The 19,307-nt window shown below is 38.5% G+C and overlaps 1 protein-coding gene across 3 annotated transcripts in view; it reads right to left on the reverse strand.

Annotated features, from left to right (window-relative positions):
• gng12b (guanine nucleotide binding protein (G protein), gamma 12b) overlaps window positions 1-19,307 on the reverse strand; it is a 67,226-nt gene that overhangs the window by 38,191 nt on the left and 9,728 nt on the right. Inside the window, exon 1 of one of the 3 annotated variants that reach the window (XM_048199593.1) lies at window positions 12,421-14,523. The exons of the other annotated variants lie outside the window; for them this stretch is intronic. The gene's annotated coding sequence lies outside the window, so the exon portion shown is untranslated. Of the gene's footprint in view, window positions 1-12,420; window positions 14,524-19,307 lie in introns of those variants that run through there. 3 annotated transcript variants of the gene reach the window in all.

Raw genomic sequence — 19,307 nt, forward strand, 5'->3', positions numbered from 1 at the left:
CGCATTGTTGTGAATTCCCACATAACACCTAGATAATTGGTGGTCTGAGCCGGTATCAGCACACTCTTCTTGGCATTGAGCCTCAGCCCAAGCCTTTTCATGTGAGACAGAACAACATCTCGATGTTGAACTGCTTGTTGCTCTGAGCGAGCTAGAATCAACCAATCGTCGATGTAATTCAGTATGCGAATGCCCTGGAGTCTCAAAGGAGCCAGGGCTGCATCCACGCACTTCGTGAATGTGCGGGGTGATAATGATAGGCCAAACGGAAGAACCTTGTACTGGTAAGCTTCGCCCCCGAAAGCAAACCTGAGGAACTTCCAATGAGAAGGATGGATGGACACATGAAAGTATGCATCTTTCAAGTCTATCGTCACAAACCAGTCCTCGGACCTGATTTGGGGAATGATCTGTTTGAGTGTAAGCATCTTGAATTTCAGTTTTTGTACAGACCGATTTAACACCCGTAAATCTATGATAGGACGAAGTCCCCCATCCTTCTTTGGAACTATGAAGTAGCGGCTGTAAAAGCCTGACAGCTTGCTGGGAGGAGGAACCCTTTCTATAGCTCCTTTTTGCAAAAGTGTCATAACTTCCTGTTCCATAACCAGAGACTGCTCGGGGGTCACCACTGTGGGAAGGACCCCATTGAACCTGGGCGGGCGAGACCCGAACTGGATTCTGTACCCCTTTTCTATCATGAGCAGCACCCAATTTGATATATTCGGTAGAGTTTTCCATTCTTCCAGAAAATCTACTAAGGGAACCAGTCTCTCGAGACTGGCCTCTGGTGTTTTTTGAGCACTTGGCTCGGCACTCTGAAACGGCGTGCCGGCAGAAGTCAGCCGAATCAAGTGCAGGCCAACCCTCCTCAGAGGATTGGTGGGGACCCGACGCACACTGGATGGTGAAGATAGCGTGGTCCCCGGAGGGCGCTGGATGGAAGCGGGGGCCAGGTGTTTCAACACCACGCTTCCTCCAGACGGGGGCCGCCCTCCTGGGTCCTGATCCACAGATATCAGGACCGCTTTTTAGAAGCCTTCCGCGCCACAATAACAGCCCGCAGGTCTATCTTGGGCTGAGAAGGCTTCTGTGCAGCCCGCCCCTGTCCCCAGAATCTACGTGGGGGAGCACGGGCGGCCACACTAATTTTTTGCTGCGCTCTGTGGTGCGCTGAGGAGCTCGTTGCGGGCCGAGACTGCTCCCGCTCAACAGTCTCGGCGGGGATTTTAGACCGGCGGGGGAGGAACCTCTGAAACGCCGCAGATTGTTTCTTGGTCTCCTGGAACCTCTCGACGACAGTTGTGACTGCGTCGCCGAAGAGGCCCACAGGAGACAGCGGCGCATCCATAAGGGCAGCTTTGTCTCTGTCCCTTATGTCAGAGAGGTTCAGCCACAAGTGCCTCTCCGTGGCCACCAGGGCTGCCATAGAACGGCCCACTTCTTTAGCCGTCTCCTTAGTAGCACGGAGAGCCAGGTCTGTCGCCATGCGCAGTTCCTGGATGCACTCGAATGTGGCCTCCCCGCTGGTATCAATTTCCCCCAGCAGGTCAGCCTGATAAGCCTGCAGCAGCGCCATAGTATGGAGACACGCTGCTGCCTGACCTGCCGCCGCATAAGCCTTGCCCACCAAGTTAGATGTAGTTTTAAGGGGCTTGGTGGGCAGCGTCGGTGCTTTTAGGGACGATGCCGATGCAGGCGAGAGATAGCCCGCGAGCGTCTCTTCTACCCGGGGCATCGCCGCATAACCATGCTGTTTCAGCCCCACGATGTTACTGTAGATCGAGGTCTGGGGGCTGAAAACCCGATGTTGAACGGGTCTGTTCCAAGATCTAGACACCTCAGTGTGCAGATCTGGAAAAAATGGTAAGCACCGACGTGGGGGTAGTGACCGCGCGGGGAGAAAGCGTTCATCAAGCTTGCTTTTTGGTCTAACGTCTCCCCGCTCTGCTTCTGACCAGCTGATATTCAATTTGGCTACAGCTCTGGTCACTACCTCCAAGAGCTCCTCATGTGCGGGGGAAGAGGATGGCGGTTCCTCTTCCCCTGCTTCGACGCTCATCACATCAACCTCCTCAGATGAAGATAGATGAAGCGCCGATGTCTCTCCCCGCGGGGAAGAAACCGCTGAGCGTGCTTCCACCACGGCAGGAGAGACACTGGGTCTGGCGGCTGAAGGGAGAGATAGGGCGGGGCCCGTCTCAACCCCCGCCGCCAGATCCATCTGTGAACCCCACGAATGGAGTCTTCGCTCTGCCTCGGCAGCAGCGGGACCCGATCCGCGGGGAACACCAACCGAGGCACCCTCCTTATTATCAAAGATCTCAACACTCTCAGGGTGAGCTTCTCACAGTGCACGCAGACAGCCCCCTCGAGAGCTGCCTGCGCGTGCTCAACCCCTAGGCAAACGACACACATATCGTGTGTATCCCCGTCAGGAATATAGCGAGTGCAGGGAAAAGCACACTTCCTGAATCGCTTGCCTTCATCCGCCATTTTATATATATATATATATTGTGTCTAGTGTGTGTATATGTATGTAGTGTTGTGAAACTCTTGTCCTCGGACAAAGAGGGGAGACAAACAAACACTAAATAGGACGCACAAACAGCGATCACAAATATACACACGAGTGTTGCTGAAAACTCTTGTCCTCAGACAAAGAGTGAAACCACAATATTGGGTAGACAGACAAACACTAAATAAGACACATGGGATAACATGGAGCGCTTGCTGAAGATAGCAGAAGCTAGTGTTCTCTGCATCCGGGCATGCTTTATAGTTTCCTGGTCCGTGACGTCACCCGTCTCTGACGTCTCGTTACACGATTGGTTGGATACAGGAGTGCTTCAATGACGATATCACGCAGAAGGTTCCCAATGCGTTTCACGCAGCGTCGATAGTTCCCACGAAAGGGAACCCTTTAAGATTAATCATGCATTTGTAGCATAATGTTGATTACCACAAAAACATTTTCTTTTCCATTACCATGATTAAAATAATTAAAATGAGGAAACAAATTAGTACAGTGTTACCATGATTTAACCTAAATGAGAAAACAAATTACTCAAACATGACCATAAATTAACAAATCAAGGGAGAGAATCCTTAATATGTGGCCATGATATTTTTTCCACACTACAGGCTCCATAGTGACCCAGATTTTAGCTATTTTTTCCAAGTGGAAATTCAGTTTGCTAGAAATGCTTACACTTGAACTAAACTTGCACCCAGAATATTCCTTTCACTGCATTTTGAATTAGGTAAAATGTTGGATGAGTGATATATGTCACTCACCTGCTCTGAGAGACTCTGAGAATGTACAACATGTGCACTCATAAATATCAATGAGTCTGATAAGATAAGGATTCCTATCAATGACAGATATGATACACATAAACACTGAGGGAGTTCTAAGAAAAACACACACACACACAAGCAGACAATGCGTTGGAAGCACACAAATAGCACAAGCGTCACAAGTCAACTGTAAGTTGTTCATAAGTTTTGCTGCTTTTTTAATGAAGAGAAACACCCATTTGTCCTAATGATCTTGATGTGCATATTGGGAGACGAGGTTTATCCCACAGGAAAGTAGTGTCTAAACTGCCTGTGATTCACACAGACTAAACATACATAACTGCACATGCAACAGCACATTACTCCCACATCTACAGACAGATGACCAGCAGTGATGGGAAGCTCCTTTGAAATTGCAGACTGTTAAGCTTCAAGGTACTTATAATTTAAAAGTGGTTCAAGTACAGTTAAACCAACCATTTGCATTCATTTATTTACGCCTTTATCAAAAGTGACTTAAAATGAGAATAATACAAACTAAAGCAAGAGACAACATACAAATAGTGCTATAATAGCAAAATTGCTGAGAACTTGCAAAAAAATACGAATTTTCGTTTTGAATGTAAGTGCAAAAAGCCAAAAAAAGCAAAACGTCAGTCAAGTGCTCAAGAGGCATGTCTTTAGTCAATGCTGCTCTTCATTCTGAAACATGCAGCGCAACAGACTATATACTTCTTCAATAAAAAGCCTTTGATACTCGCAATTTGATTTAAATTTATTGTACAGCCCTATTCTTTTATTTTACATTGGCTTTAATTAAGTAGCTTTTCATCAACACTCAAATGCCCTGCAGTTCCCTCACAAGACGCTGTTTGGTAAACCCATATGTAGATGGACCTGATTGACTCAGGCAGCGTGTGCAATATAAGATTACAAATAATAACAATGTAATGTTCTTTAAGAGATGTAAGAAATGATGAAAGTAGAAAGGGGAGAGAGAGCTTAACTTGTATGAAACCGGAATATTTAACAGTCATTAGACTGTGGGGGTGAGAAGGCCGGTAAAACTGCCTCCCTCTACTTTCCAACACATCAATAATCTCTGCCCACCGACAGCCACTGCCGCTGCAATTAATCTCTACTTATTTATGGCCAGGCAAATATTTCCTTTTCCTCTGTCTGCCAAGAGACATGGCTTCAAATGAACCTCAGAAACAAAACAAAAAAGAAGGGACAAAAACGGCATGAAAGGCAGACTGCGAAGAGAATTTCAGGCATGTAGAGATTTTTCCTGTGAGGCCACAGAGGGATTGGTCACATGCCACTGTACTGTGATCATCACTGAACATATCGCCTCACATCCTGCAGACTGCTGAAGCTGCAGGTTGCTGGAAATTATTCCTTTTTTTTTTTTTTTTTTTTGATAGCATTGGTCTTAAGGGTGGTCACTAGGGTGTTGCAAAGTCGTTGCTAAACTAGTCTGGATCAAAAGAGCCCACCCCCAAATCTCTATGATATTCTTTTTCGCATTTTGATATGTATTTGTCAATCAATATATCAGCAAAGACAATATAACAGTTTTTTTTTTTTTCTTTTTTGTGTACATTTTGCAGGTGCCATTATCAACTGATATGCTTTTTCTATTCGGCCAGTAAGTGTCGGAGTAGGACTTTTAATTTGACATCGCTGAGAAAAACAGCACCTGAGTGCAAACGCACAGAAGTCCAATTCTCCGTGTTTATTAGTTTACTGTCTTGTTTGACAGCTCTTTCTAATTATTAATAACAAAAAGGCACTAGCATTCTCTCTTATACCGTCGGTTAATTCCACAAACCTTGTAAACTTTAGCAAACCCAGCTGTTAGATCCTCTGGAGTGCAATTGAAGCCTGCATAAAAATGCATGTACTCCTCTGTGTGAATCGAATATGGACAGGAGAGTTCACCTGTCAGTGGACACGCACAAGTGACAATTTTTTTTTTCCTATTTATTTTGCAGGGGGGTTTTTTTATAATATAAGTTTTTGATAAGTTTTTTTTTTTTCAAACTATTCAAATATTGCAATGCAAATATTATGTAAAATAAATATAAATTTCATTGCATTATGTGTTATTCAGATTAAATACTGTGATATCATATTAACTTTATATCAACTATCAGACACCTTTACTTTCTGATATCGGCAACAGCCATCAAAAAAATCTATATTAAAACTCTTTTAAAAAGATAAGTAAACTCTCCCAAATATACCACTAAACTGCCAAAAGCAATGTTTTGTTTTACTCCTGAGTTTTGTTTTACCTAAAAATAGATGGAATATAAGAAAGTATTTTAGTGGAAAATGTACATACTTAAGCTTTATGAAAAGACAAACAGTTCCCATTAGCACATACATTATATAAAATATGATAAAAATGTCTCTACGGCCCCGTACCAGTTTTCTGACATGTAGATACAGCTAGTGTAACATCCTGCATTAGGGCTGTCACAATATTAAATTTTTCACTACATGATTATCGTTGCTAAAATAATTCACAATAACGATATTCCATGATATTCGGAAGAGGATTAGGGCCAAGCAATAATAAAAAAATAAAACCATCTCGAGATTAAAGTTGTTAAATTTCGAGAAAAAACTCATTAAATTTCGAGAAAAAAGTCGAAATAAAATGTTGAGAATAAACTCGTTAAATTACGAGAAAAAAAGTCGTTAGATTATGATAACAAATCCATTAAATTATGAGAAAAAAAGTCGTTAAATTTCGAGAAAAAAAGTCGAGATAAAATGTTGAGAATAAAGTCATTAAATTACGAGAAAAAAGTCGTTAAATTATGAGAACAAATTCGTAATTTAACGAATTTGTTCTCTTAATTTAACGCCCTTTTTCTCTTTTTTTTTATTATTGCTTGGCCCTAATCCTCTTCCGTAGCGATATCTATGGAAATCTTGAAAAAAATAATAATAATGCTATCAAATTAATTTTTACTTTGTTTATTTTTATTTATTTTGTATTTCCCTTGGTAGGATTTTGGTAGAATATGGTAGAATTTTTCTTCTATCTATCTATCTATCTATCTATCTATCTATCTATCTATCTATCTATCTATCTATCTATCTATCTATCTATCTATCTATCTATCTATCTATTTATTTATTTATTTATTTATTTATTTAAATCACACTGTTGCATCCAAAAGGAGCAATTACACTTAAAGGCAACCAGTTTGAAATAACTTCTTTCTGTGAGCTGATGTGGCTTCTTATCACAGAATGAGGCAGAAATTATAGTATTTTATAGAATTCTATTCAGTGATAAAGGCTATGTCGATTGTTATTGCCGTATAAATAAAAAAAATATTCTTATGAAAATATATAAGCAAGAATTAACATATATTAACCCTATACTGTCACAATGGTGTGTTAATTCTCTTCATGTTTAATCTGTCAAAATGTCTTTTATAAAATGCATTTTATTCAGCTACAGCGACATCTTTGTCCAAATTATGGATTTCTTGGAATGTTATAAGTTTTATCACTCCTGTGAGTCTCACTTGTTGGTAAACAGGTTGGTGGTATCCTGCAGACTGTTTCACAGAATCCAAAAAACTTCCACACGGGCGAGCTAACTTTCTTGGAATGTGGGTAGAATGTCTCATCTGTCATATCCGACAACGTGCTTTTACAAACTCAATATACCGCCCAGCCCTTTGTACTGTTCATTTTAAATATCGCGATTATCGTCAATACCACTATGCCTATATCGTGACATCGCTGTTCAGCATTATACAAATAGGCAAAATAAATAAATAAAGTTAAAGAATAAAAGAATATTTATGACAGTCCTTCTTCAAATAAACACATGCATACTCTTAAAAAACACACATAAACAGAACAAAAATTATGCACTGGATCCCACGATTGACATCCATTGTCAGTGTGAGAAAGAAAGCCAGGAATGTGATCTGAGATGACCCACTTAAAGGAGGTGAAATAGGCCAGTGTGACAGGGGCCAGGTAACCCACACACAGAGCTCTGATACTCACCAGATAATCTTACCACACTCCTCTACAAAGGAAAAAAGAAAAAAGCCCATCCATAGTCAGATGTCCAAGCCCTGATTTTGACTCCAAGGGTGGACATTACACTCATAAAAAGCACTTCCTGTCTCCTGTTAGTCAATTAGTGACTGTAAGATTTGAACTGGCCCCTTTCCCAGAGGAGAGAGCTGCTGAGGGTACACAACAACACAGGATTCAGACACTCTTATCAACCCTATTACTGTTAAACAAATCTGACTGCTGTCAGGAGACCATAACTGCACAAGATATCCGACAGATTCAGCCACGAGGGAGATCTGTGAACGCCTTATGTTCCAAGTGTCTCAGTGTTATTGTGTGCGTGTTCATAATATTTGCCTGTATTATCACAGCAAAGCACAGTTACAGTAGAACAAAAAAGTATAAATATGTATATATATATATATATATATATATATATATATATAAAGTATATATAAAATGTTGTGTTTTAGTTGCATTTTCAGAGTAGTTCTTTTAATTAATTTGAATGATATATTTCGCCTTTTAAATATCTTTTGACATTAATATAATAACAAAAAAAATCACACATACAATCTGCAAAACATTATCAACAAAAAATTTTTACTATGACTTTAGCATGTTGCTAAGCTAATCACTTCTAAAGGTGCGTTCACAGCATTTCCGAAATACCGTAATTAAAGGATTCCAACTTATAAAAAGAGTTGACGTCCTCGTAGAACTCGTAACAACTTCCAACTTGTACCATGTGACCGCTGTACCACCTGACCACTACAGATTCATTTTGGCTCTGAGGATGTGAACAGCTCCAAAAAGAATGTCACGAGTTGTCATCTCGTAATTATGGTAATTACAACAAATAACTCTAACAAGCTTTCAAACTCATTTCATTTTTTGGTGTTGCATGAAATGCATAGTTCTGGCATGAATCTCTAGATGGAGCAGGCTGATAGGTCTTAAAGCTAGCTGATGATAATTACAGCATTAACTACTTGGCACAAGCTGATTGGTCCATGTCACATCTGCAGCCAATGAGCTAGTTGCTCACACATTTAAATGGCTGGTTACATTCACTATAGCAGTTTGCAGTGCGCTTCAGAGTTCCTCTAAAACCCTCCACCTTCCCCAGCTCCACCTGTATAGATCTGCTATGGGTTATTGATGCTATTTGTGCAGCAGCACTATGTCTTACTCGCAGCAGTGTATCACCGCATGTATTGGCAGTAGCAAGTTCCTATACTTGCTCTGCAGCAGCAGCAATAATCTACAACAACAGCAATAATCTACAGCAGCTGCAATTCAGCAGCAGCGTAGCAGATCTACTCCACCAAGACCAAATACATTAACATTGTCATATCCATTACCATGCTAACAATTTTCTGAGAGTTGTCATGCTAGAAATGTACTTATTAACAGCACTTCTCACAACAGAGCCACCATCTCATCTTATAAGCACAATGCATTCAGGAAATGCTCTGCTGACTTGTGTCTTTAAAGTCACAATTATAATCCTTTGGCAGTTACATCAGGAGCATGTCTAAAATACTTAAAAATGCTGCCTATGTAAGGCAAGGTAATTTTATTTGTACAGCATATTTCATACACAATGGTAATTCAAAGTGCTTTACATAAAGAAGAACTAAATACATACGAATAAAAATTGAATGCATAAGAAATAAAAATAGAGTAAAAACAGAGAATACCACTATCTGGATGGAAGAGTTCGAAAGTTTCAGTGAGTTTTTTGTTGTTCATCAGAGCGGATCTAAATGGATCTTCCTCACGCGGAGGGATAACTGTAAAAATATTTATATTTGTTAGGTAGCTGTGCGTTTAAACAGTACCCTTACAGACAAATCTTCCTGGACTAACTCTGTCAGGGCTCCATCCAGGGATAACAAATGCATACTTCCTAATTCTCCCAGCTCTTTCAACCAGACAGCAAGATTTAAAGGTGCCGTAGAACGTCTTTTTAAAAGATGTAATATAAGTCTAAGGTGTCCCCTGAATGTGTCTGTGAAGTTTCAGCTCAAAATACCCCATAGATTTTGTTTAAATAAATTTTTTTAACTGCCTATTTTGGGGTATAATTAAATATGAGCCGATTTAGGCTGCGGTCCCTTTAAATGCTCACGCTCCCTGCCCCCCGAGCTCTCGACTATAATACAGTGCATAAACAAAGTTCACACAGCTAATATAACCCTCAAAATGGATCTTTACAAAGTGTTCGTCATGCAACATGTCTAATCGCGTAAGTACAGTGTTTATTTGGATGTTTACATTTGATTCTGAATGAGTTTGATAGTGCTCCGTGGCTAAAGCTAACATTACAGACTGTTGGAGAGATTTATAAAGAATGAAGTTGTGTTTATGAATTATACAGACTGCAAGTGTTTAAAAAATGAAAATAACGACAGTCTTGTCTCCGTGAATATAGTAAGAAACGATGGTAACTTTAACCACATTTAACAGTACATTAGCAACATGCTAACGAAACATTTAGAAAGACAATTTACAAATATCACTAAAAATATCATGTTATCATGGATCATGTCAGTTATTATTGCTCCATCTGCCATTTTTCGCTGTTGTCCTTGCTTGCTTACCTAGTCTGATGATTCAGCTGTGCACATCCAGATGTCCTGCCCTTGTCTAATGCTTGAACATGGGCTGGCATATGCAAATATTGGGGGCGTACACCCCGACTGTTACGTAACAGTCGGTGTTATGTTGAGATTCGCCTGTTCGTCGGAGGTCTTTTAAACAAATGAGATTTACACAAGAAGGAGGAAACAATGGTGTTTGAGACTCACTGTATGTCATTTCCATGTACTGAACTCTTGTTATTCAACTATGCCAAGATAAATTCAACTTTTAATTCTAGGGCACCTTTAAAATGCATTAAAAAATGAAATAAAACAAGAAAAAGAATTAAAAGAATAAAAAGATAATATGTATAAAATAAAGTGCAAACAGTTCGGACATAGCACAGTGCTCAATCAGTAAATGCATAGCTAAAAAGATGTTTTGAGTCTGGATTTGAATGTGGCTACTGTTGGAGCACATCTGATCTCTATGTAGGTAGCTCACCAGGTTTTGGAACATAGCTGTGTGCACAACATATGACTGATTCAGGCAGCAGACACACAGGTAGATCCTGTATTCTCTCCACTGTAACACTCAGTTCCTTTGTTTTTCACTGCTCTTCTAGGAAGGTTTCTCCCTATTTTTCCCCAAATGAAGTCATAACCAGGAACCGGCTCTACAAGTCACCAGGTGCAACAGTTGGCATGATGACACCACAAAAGCATAATTCACTATCATGAAGGAGACTGTCCATTGTTTTGTTTTTGTTTTTTTGCTTCTTTTTTTTTTATGAGCTTGTGATATTTTCTAGCCCCTAAACCTAATCCTGAAAGTAACTGCTCTGCATTTTTTGATTTTCAGTTAAAGGTGATAGAGAGGATTTTTTCATCGACAGAGAATCCAAAGACTGTTACTGAGTTTTTGAAATGAGTGAATGCGTAAGAACAGCCCCCCTCCTTCACAGCTCATTTCAAGAGAACGCCTCCCCAAAACTCGTGCACGAGTATTGGAACACGAGTGTTTACCACCGGCATTCGCTGTGTCGTGTTTGTGGATTCATTATGTCGGACTCGCCGCAGGTAACTCATAATCTGCTGTTGTTGCTCCTGTCTCCTGACAAAAACATTGCATGTGGCGCCTGTGGAGTGTGGAAAGTTACTGGAGCGAGCAGCCGTGCACGTCTCTCACAAGGAACGTCACGGCAGTGATTGACAAGCCAGAGGGCCAATGGCTGATGTTTTTAAGGCCCTACCTCATGCACAGATGATGTATATTAATATTATTACTTTCAGTGCACCTAATAAATAGTATTTTATCAGTTAGTAAAGACAGTTTCAAGTAATATTGCAAAAATGTATAAAACAAAACATCCTCTTTAGCACCTTTAAGTTAAAACAAAATTTAATGCACCTTTTTGGTCTTATAGTGAATTATTCATCAGTGAAAAATTGTTTGTCTTGTAGTTTTTTAAGTAAACAGTGTTCTTTTTTTGCTGACGTTGCTTAAGCCTCAAACTGGGGTCCGAGGAACCACATGGTGCAGCAAAGGGGTCAATGGAAATTTGAGAGAGAAAAAAAAGTGTAATGTTATTATTAAATGTTAAAGGGAATGTTTGACTTGTACTGAAGAGATCTTGTATTACTCTAATTGTAAAAATAAAATATAAAAAACGTTAACAGATTTTACTACTTTTGTGGTCCATTTTGTCTCCCCAGTGTAGGCAAAACATGACCCCCCCCCCCCACACACACACACACACACACACACACACACACATACAGGAACAAGGAACTACAAAGTTATCTGTGGTCAGCACCCACACTAACAGACAGAGAGAACAACAAATCCTAAATGAAGCACTTCCTCATTTTCCTGTGGGGCGCACTACAACACACATGATCAAAAACACCAGTCCTACAAAGCCAAGTAACATCACTTCCTGCCAGGCCACGCCTGTCTGTTCTTCAGGCCGGTTTGCACGGATGTTGAGTGAGTGTGTCTGTGTGGAGGATGTGGGATAGTGCGAGTCTACGTGCTTGTGAGGGGGGAGCTTAAAGAATGGCAGACGGAACTCAACCACATCCATTTAATGCAATGCCCATATATGTGCAGGTGTTTGCGAAACAGGAAGGTAGAGATGCCTTGCATGGGAATGGCCTGTAATAAAGCAATCACGAGGTGATGTGTCATTTTTCACTTTGACATCCAGTGTCATTTTAGTCTTTCATAGTAATAGTTTTTATTGTTTTAGTTAATTTTAATCACATTTTTATTATTATTTATCATATTTTTTATCACATTTTTAATAGTTTTAGACAATAACAGCACTGTTCACATCTTGTATGATCCTAGAAGACAAAAACACATATAAACTTGTGCAAATGCATGTCTCCTGCAGGCGCACAAATGCACTCTCATTCTGCTTGAAAACAGCTGCAGAACACCCAGCGTTCTTGCCAGTTCTCTTATACTTACAATACGTCCCACCGACGGATACTGACATCCGCCATGTCCGTTAGATATAGCATATCATTAATGCAAGCCCACCAGCCAAGAGCGTACACGGTTATGAGTTCTGAGAAAGAGTAAGCCATCGATCCACACAAAAGATAGACTGAAACTAAAACCTGCTGCACTTGTTTTCCTACAAGAGAAAGGAATTTTTCCCACACTTCTTCCAGCAGGGGTGAAAACAACCTTTCTCGGCCAAGAGCCTCCCTCCTCCAAAGTAGCTCAATATGACACTCCATCACAGATTGTGTTACACTTTATGCATTCCAGACTGCTCTCTTTATAAGCATTTAATACACTTTTATACACATGAACTATGGCTGTGTTCTGAGTAACTATAAGCACCTGTCCTGCCTTCACTGCTATCCTGAGTATGTTCTTACAACACTAGGCTAGTTTTTACAGTGAAACTTCAGATTTTCACAAAAAAATTTTTTTAGTTTTCCACAACAGAGCCTTTACTCAGAAAAACACTATTCCACTGTGAGAAGTGGAGGACAGCTGGAGGAGCGAGTATGTGCTCACACCTGTGCCGTAATCAACATAAACATAGTCCAGTATAATGCTGCATAATGGTATTAATTGTATAATCATTGTACAATCAGTATTACCTATTGTAAATATATGGACCTGGTGTATTAATAAAAAAGTCCAGTCTAAGATGTTGATGGAAACTTGGGTGTTTTTGAAGGAGCATAAACTCTTCTATAGTTCAGTGGCTCCCCCTAGTGGAAAATGGGCACAGTTTAACGAAATCCTTGTAAATCAGTGAAATCAAATTCCTTTAGCCACCAACTGTAGCTAAAGCAATTATATCTGTCACAGGAACTAGAAACACACCAGAAAATGTGTCCCAGAGGAATTGACTATATATATATATTTTTGATCCCCATGATCCCTTTGCAAGAGGACCTTAAATTTCCTTTCCTAAAATATAAAGGTAGCTTAATTAAATAGTTGTTTTATATTGACAATGGCTAATAAAGTGATTAAAACATTACTTGGAAAATATTTGTTTTCAAGTAGGTTTATAAATATATTTTATTTCTACCTTCTGTTAAATAAATGTTTGATGCATCAACTTGAAAAGAAACATTTTATTTCAATTCTAAATTCATTGTAGAGTGATTTTCATAGTGAAAGTGACATGTGAAGGCCAAATATGGTAACCCATACTCGGAATTTCAATGCATTTAACCCATTCAGTTAGTGCACACACATTAGGAGTAGCGAGTAGTGAACACACGCTGCAAATCGTGGAGACACACACCTGGAGCAGTGGGCACACATTTTTGGTGTGGCACCCAGGGAACAATTGGGGGTTGGGTGCCTTGCTCAAGGGCACCTCAGTCATTTCCTGTCGGTACTGAGAATCAAACCCACAACTTTCATGGTACCTAGTATGGCTCTCTAACCATTAGGCCATGACTGCCCCTATTCTAAAGCAGTTTTCCAGAGAATATTACTCTGCAACGTGCAGTGAGTAATCTAAAGTAAACAAGGCATGATACAAGAGATGAACACGTAAGATTTTGTTGTTGTTCATTAAAAAAATAACTAGCTAAAAAGATTAATTTCATGATTTTTTTTTTTTTACCAGTCTACAGAAAGCACATTTTGAACATATTAACTGTTTTTCTCTGAAATTTCCATGCATGTTAGAAAGAGCTTGACAATATTAATAGCCTATATCATTGTGTAGTTGTACTCATGCAGTGCTGTCTTTATCCCATTAGGGGTCAGTGTTCCCCAGCGGGAGATTTCATCACTATAGACACTGCAGGGGGAAAGGGGTTCCAATAACAGAATATGAGTAGTACATTTTAAAAGTAAATGTTAAATACATTATAAAGATGACCCCTTCTCTGTATATAAACTACTGTTTAAAAAAAAACATTTTTTTAGAAGGAAATTATTAATACTTTTATTTAGCATCAAGGATGCATTTTGGACAAAAGTGGCAGGAAAGACATTTCTGAAGGCTCATGCAACACTGAAGATTGGAGTAATTCAGTTTTCCCATTAAAAGAATAAAGGACATTTTACATTTATATTACTTTAAAAAAAAAAAAAAAAAAAAAAAAAAACTGCTTAAAAAAATAGTTATTTTAAATTAGTGTTGTACTCTATTTTCAGTCCAATAAATTCAGCCTTTGTGAGCAGAGCTGGGTAGATTACTTATGAATTGTAATCAGTTGATTACAAATTACATGAAAAAAAAATTAATCAGTAATATTATCTCTTAGATTACACATTTTTGTTAACATAATCTGACTACTTTTGGATTAAATTTAGATTACTTTTGTGCTAACCCTTATTTGATGTCACATATATTGTAGGATAATCTTTTGACACTTTTTTGTAAAATATTTTGACAGATACACAGAAAAAATATATTCCAAAAAATATATTCTATTCACCAACAAGAGCCTCAACAGATTCTTTTTAAAGTGCAATGTATGGAGAGTTAATACCTCAAAATACTAACACTAATGTACCTGTTAGTGTTTGCTGATAGTAACACTGAATAAAACAAAATCACATCTTATGATTTTAAAACATATTTACTTCAAATTAAGTACATTTAGAAAACAGCAACATTACAAAAACAAATATTGAAAAATTTGAAATTCACAGCAATATCACTGCTACATCAAATATTTCATCTATATTTCATATATTATTATTATATTATTACAAACCCGATTCCAAAAAAGTTGAGACACTGTACAAATTGTGAATAAAAACAGAATGCAATGATGTGGAAGTTTCAAATTTCAATATTTTATTCAGAATACAACATAGATGACATATCAAATGTTTAAACTGAGAAAATGTATAATTTTAAGGGAAAAATAAGTTGATTTTAAATTTCATGGCATCAACACATCTCAAAAAAGTTGGGACAAGGCCATGTTTACCACTGTGTGGCATCCCCTCTTCTTTTTATAACAGTCTGCAAACGTCTGGGGACTGAGGAGACAAGTTGCTCAAGTTTAGGAATAGGAATGTTGTCCCATTCTTGTCTAATACAGGCTTCTAGTTGCTCAACTGTCTTAGGTCTTCTTTGTCGCATCTTCCTCTTTATGATGCGGATCTGGACTGCAGGCTGGCCATTTCAGTACCCGGATCCTTCTTCTACGCAGCCATGATGTTGTAATTGATGCAGTATGTGGTCTGGCATTGTCATGTTGGAAAATGCAAGGTCTTCCCTGAAACAAACGAGGTCTGGATGGGAGCATATGTTGTTCTAGAACTTGGATATACCTTTCAGCATTGATGGTGCCTTTCCAGATGTGTAAGCTGCCCATGCCACACGTACTCATGCAACCCCATACCATCAGAGATGCAGGCTTCTGAACTGAGCACTGATAACTTGGGTTGTCCTTGTCCTCTTTAGTCCGGATGACATGGCATCCCAGTTTTCCAAAAAGAACTTCAAATTTTGATTCGTCTGACCACAGAACAGTTTTCCACTTTGCCACAGTCCATTTTAAATGAGCCTTGGCCCAGAGAAAACGCCTGCGCTTCTGGATCATGTTTAGATATGGCTTCTTTTTTGACCTATAGAGTTTTAGCCGGCAACGGCGAATGGCACCACGGTGGATTGTGTTCACCGACAATGTTTTCTGGAAGTATTCCTGAGCCCATGTTGTGATTTCCATTACAGTAGCATTCCTGTATGTGATGCAGTGCCGTCTAAGGGCCCGAAGATCACGGGCATCCAGTATGGTTTTCCGGCTTTGACCCTTACGCACAGAGATTGTTCCAGATTCTCTGAAACTTTGGATGATATTATGCACTGTAGATGATGATAACGTCAAACTCTTTGCAATTTTTCTCTGAGAAACTCCTTTCTGATATTGCTCCACTATTTTTCGCCGCAGCATTGGGGGAATTGGTGATCCTCTGCCCATCTTGACTTCTGAGAGACACTGCCACTCTGAGAGGCTCTTTTTATATCCAATCATGTTGCCAATTGACCTAATAAGTTGCAAATTGGTCCTCCAGCTGTTCCTTATATGTACTTCTGTCCCAACTTTTTTGGAATGTGTAGCTCTCATGAAATCCAAAATGAGCCAATATTTGGCATGACATTTCAAAATGTCTCACTTTCAGCATTTGATATGTTATCTATATTCTATTGTGAATAAAATATAAGTTTAAGAGATTTGTAAATTATTGCATTCCTTTTTTATTCACAATTTGTGTCCCAACTTTTTTGGAATCGGGTTTGTATTTCATATATATTTCATCTATATTTCCCCCTCATCGCCGGAAAAACTAAAAGAATCATGAACATATATAAGCGGCAGGTTTATTATGAAACAAATATAAACGTTAAAAAAATGAAAAAATAGGAGAATCATTGAATTGTGAACAACTTACTGCCATTGTATAAATAATATGTAATCCATAAAAAAGTAACTGTAGTCTGATTGCGAGTGTTTTAAAAAGTAGTTTACTCTAATTACAAGTACTTGATTTTTGGAATCTGATTACATAATCCAGATTACATGTAATCCGTTACTACCCAGCTCTGTTGGTGAGCATAAGAAACTTCTTTCAAAACCATTAAAAAATTTTCCTACTCCAAATTTTTGAACAGTATTGTAAATATATTATCATGATTATTACTATGAAACGTGCTCACTGAAGGATTTAAAATGGATGTCTCTGAATGTCCATAATGAACAGAGAGACAATGTGAATGGTAGTTCTACTTGTAACAACAAAAATATTCCAAGGGGATAAAACACTTGGAAAGAGATTGAAACCCTGATTATTTGGCTCTGATTGGTCATCAGATTGGACATTATCAGGAAGATGATCTGACCACATTCTAGTGAAACCAGTTTAACCTCTAAGGCTCTCCATTCGTCAACCAACAGATGCTGTTTGTCATAAATACAGAAGCGTGATAAAACCTGAGAATGGAAAATCCCTATGGTCTTTATTTCCTCTAATGTTTCTGTACAGACTGTCTAACTTGTTCATATTTGGCATGATTTCATTGGAAATCAGTGATGGCCAAAGGTGCAGTTTTATCCCTATATAAGGGCTGCTTTACAAATACAATTATTTTCATGGTTTTAAAAAATATTTTACCATTTTAATAAAAATAATCTAATTTTATTTGATCAAATGTGATATTACCATCAAGAAAAAATTAATAGCATATATGCCTCACACCTTAAATGAGTGTGAGTGTACATCTTAATCATTATTTTCAAAACTGTTTTAAAATATATTTCTGCCATGACAACTCTCTTGAGTATTTGGCATGGTAATGGATATGACAATTTTGTTATGTTTGGTCTTGGTGGAATAGATCTGATACGCTGCTGTTGCTGCTAATGCGTGTCAATAGAAACTCCATCTATAGTGGAGTCAAAAAAACACGCACAGACAAATCCAAATTAAACCCTGCGGCACGTGACGACACGTTGTAGTCCTAAGACACGAAATGATTGGTTTGTGCAAGAAACCAAACAGTATTTATATATTTTTTTTTTACCTCTAATACTCCACTACATCCAACTGCGTTCAGAATCCGGTTAGTGAGGTCTGAATGCGCTCTGACAACGGAAGTGATCTCTCGCACTCATTGAAGCAAAGTGCGAGACATCACTGCCGTCATCAGAATGCGTTTTTTGACCTCACTAACCGGATGCTGAATGCAGTTGGACATGCATTGTGGTGTTTTAGAGGTAAAAAATTATATAAATACTGTTCGGTTTCTCGCACAAACCGATCGTTTCGTGTCTTAGGACATCAATGTGTTGTCACGAGCCGCAGGGTTTAATTTGGATTTGTCTGTGCATGTTTTTTTACTCTTATAGATGGAGTTCCTATTGTTGGCACACATTATAAGACTGACAGACGGCAACGGTTGGAGTTAAAGGGTTAGTTTTAGTACCTTTATGGATCTTGAGAGAGGACATGTCATTGCTCCCTATGAAGGCCTCACAGAGCGATCGGATTTCAACTCAAAAAACCTTAATTTGTGTTCCGAAGATTAACAAAGGTCTTACGGGTGTGGAACGGCATGAGGGCAAGTAATAATTGACAGAATTTTCATTTTTGGGTGAACTAACCCTTTAAAAATCATCATCTGTGTTCTACTGAAGAAACAAAATCATCTACATCTTGGATGCCCTGGGGGTAAACAGATAAACATCAAATTTTCATTTTTGGGTGAACTATCCCTTTAAATGTCCTAAAAGGCCTAATTAAAAGGCCTAATCTTGGCTTAATCAAATTTCTGTGAAACCGAGCCTACTTTTTGCAACTTTAACCTTACCTTGCCATATAAAGGTCAAATTATCTGCAATTTTTAAGAAATTTATTGACCTTGACACACAATCATTTCTTCAGTGTTTTTATTTTTTTTTTACTATGCATGTTCCAGCACATTGAACCAGATGCCTTGGATTTGGCATACATTTTTATTTATTTATTTAATTATTAAAAAACAAAAAAAAAAAAAAACAACTGCTATATTTCTAATAATTAATATTAACTTTACACCCCCAAAAATATCAAAATTAATTTTAATTCATAAATTCAAAATATGTTCATCAAAGAAAAAAAATCAAGTCATTGTATGTATGAATTATTATGAACAAAAAAAAGTGCATCATGTTACTTCATGTTACTGACTCAATTAAATAAGAGATCTTTGCAGTAAATCTCTGTTATCATTTCACTGCCAAGATGTGCAAGCTTGTGAATGCTGGCAGTAAATGCACTAGTAAGTAACAGCAACATAAAACTGAGAGTGCGGCTCTACAGAGAAACTTTAGACAGGGGCTGCAGCCAATTCTAGGTTTATAGATTGCTAGGCAACA

This window comes from Megalobrama amblycephala, linkage group LG8 (genome assembly GCF_018812025.1).
Source record: "Megalobrama amblycephala isolate DHTTF-2021 linkage group LG8, ASM1881202v1, whole genome shotgun sequence".
In the NCBI taxonomy this organism is placed as follows: Eukaryota; Metazoa; Chordata; class Actinopteri; order Cypriniformes; family Xenocyprididae; genus Megalobrama; species Megalobrama amblycephala.